The sequence below is a fragment of the Manduca sexta genome, chromosome 3 (genome assembly GCF_014839805.1).
Source record: "Manduca sexta isolate Smith_Timp_Sample1 chromosome 3, JHU_Msex_v1.0, whole genome shotgun sequence".
NCBI classification, from domain to species: domain Eukaryota; kingdom Metazoa; phylum Arthropoda; class Insecta; order Lepidoptera; family Sphingidae; genus Manduca; species Manduca sexta.
Genome location: NC_051117.1, coordinates 6,820,001 through 6,823,093, shown reverse-complemented (window position 1 = coordinate 6,823,093; position 3,093 = coordinate 6,820,001). Strand labels below are relative to the sequence as shown.

Sequence of the window (3,093 nt, the reverse complement as noted above, 5' to 3'; positions counted from 1 at the left end):
TTACGTATTGTTTGCACGGTTATGTATGAAAATTACAAAGAGGAAATTAATTTAACATTAATTTTAAAAAAATTAACACGGAAATTGTTTTAGTTAGGTATATTTTTAAAGATTTTTAACGTGTATTTGGTCTTGTTTAGTCATGTACTATGGTCCTGGATGTGACTCCCATTGGAACATCTGGAGCAACCCCCTAGATTTTGTATGCAGATTTTTATTCAATTGATTACAAACAGATTCTGTTTGCTGTTCTTAAGGCATACGCTGATTACGTCCATGATTTTTTAAATAAATTTTTGGTTTTATATTTTTTTTAAACCACTTCACATTTCCATCTCGCTGACGTTGTAGTATTACACAAAGACTGCTGACGTCTGGCATTAAATCTTTGTTTAAGCGATTTTGCTTTTTATGAGTACGAGCTCCGAGTCTAATATATAATGCTCGCCAATTGGTAGACAAAAATGAGATAAGCACATCTTGAAAAGGCTCAAAACTATCCAAATCAAACCTAGCTTTGATGGCGTTTCTTACCCCTTAAGCGATGCCTTCCTGATCTCTTTATCCACCCAAGGAAAAGGGGAAATGATAAATTATGACCAAGTTATTTGCGTTGATTCGACCAGGTACAGTTGCCATCTTATTACCCAGGGTATACCCTTGTTATTACCTTAATTAAATACAGTCTCGGTCCCTATTCTATACCGAACATGGGCAAAAACCACGCACATCATGGCCCTTAAAATTTCTCAAAACCGGACTTAGTTTTTGAAGCTTCGACCCCTACAGAAGAACGCCTTCTATTCACCCAATTTTCAACAAACAAATCTCAAATTTAGACACGATAGTATGTATTCCAGAGGGCGCAACCCTCCCCTGTCCCCCTGTTTATACCCTCTGTTATTTTTACACTGTCACCTGCCAGTCTGGTGGCTAAACGTGATCGTTACGGCACCGCACGTGAGCAATTCACGTGGACTGAGCCACCTGTACAGCTATATTGCGTAAACACCGAAAAACTTTTTATTTCCCTATTGTCTCTTCTAGACGTTTTGTGTTTATCGGAGAGCGTTGTACTCTGGTCATTTATGATAAGAGCACGCTCTCAAGTACGGAAATGTGACTGCACTTGATGCTAAGTGGGTGCCAATAGAATGTCGACTGACGAGAGGCGATTAGTCACAGTCGGTACAATTATGCCGGCCTGTTGGAACCGGATATACACAGGCTGATCCCGGAAAGCGACACACGTGGGCCACTATGGCGGGTTTTAACACCTTGTGTAATGTGGTGGCTATCCGAGCGGATATAAAATATATCCTACCATAAGCAAATTTTATTTCGATATACATTATTGATCCAGCCACCTGGGCCCTTATTCTGTATGATAGTGTAAACGCGTAACGCGGCCGTGTCATGTTATCTTCGAGAAATGTGTGTGGAATAGTATTCTGTAAGCCAAATTTCTATAGTCCTAAACATGATGCGTTGTGTTACGTGCTTGTTACGCACTGTCAAAATAACGTGCGGGATAGAGAATAAGGCCCCTGGATATAAAAGTATTAAATCATAAATATATTTATATCTCATTAAACAAGTAATTACGAGAATAATTTTTTGGAACCCGAAACACTTAAAAAAACATTAAAAATGTACCATCCAACACCATTAATTACAAAATATTATTTGGTATTCCACTGCGCTCGCCATCCTAAGATATGAGATGTTAAGTATTATTATGTCCAGTAGTTACACTGACAGTGACTACATACTGTTGCTTGACGGCAGAAATAGACATTGCGGTGGTACCTACTACCTACCCAGGCAGACTCTCACATATGAGAGGCCTACCATCAATAACAATAGATTACACAATAGATTTACTCGCACGAGTCTCAAATAGATCGTGTTATTAAACACTGGGTCATGTGTCTCTCGGTTGTAAGGTTTCAATTCGATTCTGATGTAAGTCTCGAGACTTCGTTTGCGTCATAGATCCCATTTATAAATTACTAAATAGGTTTATTAATGGTTCATTGTAATTGTAGAACGTGCTAGATTCGATTTTCAAATATTAAATTAACTTTTGTTTGTGGCCTGCAGTTTCGTCGTCGAAATAAAAACTCCATGAAAGACTAACTAGGAATTTTCAAAATTCGAACAATAGAGAATTTTTTTCATCAAGATTCCAAAAAAACAATCCTTACTTTTTTATAGAAAAGCATTTCATAGTTCTAGTAAGTGATAAACAATTCATATTTCAAATATATTATGATAGTTTAATTATAAAACTGAATAAAAATGTAGCGCTTGTTAATATTAAATTTGTGGTAAAACTGCCATAGAGAAATAATTTGTTCTTGACAAAAAAAAAATCAAAATAATTTTATTGATGATTACATTATCTTGCTCACGTAACTAATTAAATTTATTTAACATAATATGAATCTATTTTATATGATTCATAATTTTGCCACAGCTCATAAGTCTTCGGTAGTATAGTGGTCAGTATCCCCGCCTGTCACGCGGGAGACCGGGGTTCGATTCCCCGCCGGAGAGAACTCTTTTTGAATTTTTATTTTCATATTTTTGTTTATCTTTTTGCAAATCATTTTATTATATGACTCATTTAAAAGTTAAATAAATATAAATGATTTATAAAATACATATATATAAAGGTCTTAAAAGTACTAGGTAAAGGGCAAAATATAATCAATATTCTAAGCAGAACGGAACGATATTGTTTTAAATCCTTGTAAAGCCTTGATGAAAAAAGGAAAAGCGAATATACAGCCTACATCGCGATTAGAATAATAATTAGCTAATAGATAAACAATATACGGAAATTTCCTGTCCTAGACCATGTATTAAGTATTTCTTGGATTTTAAATTCTTGTTTGCCTTAATGAAATATAGAGAATTCATGGTCAAAGAAACAAATGTATTTAAATTTTAAAAATATTTATCCGCGGTAATATGACCTATAATAACTCTATTAAGTCGATGTCAACTATCAAATAATAGTGAATTAAAAAAAAAATCACGTCGAATTGATAACCTCCTCCTTTTTTTTGAAGTCGGTTAAAAATACAG

General features: G+C 34.8%; 1 non-coding gene across 1 annotated transcript; it reads left to right on the top strand.

Annotated features, from left to right (window-relative positions):
• The first annotated feature begins 2,487 nt into the window (after window positions 1-2,487).
• Trnad-guc lies at window positions 2,488-2,559 on the top strand. Its single transcript has one exon. It is a non-coding gene; the product is annotated as a tRNA-Asp (tRNA).
• Window positions 2,560-3,093: the final 534 nt, after the last annotated feature.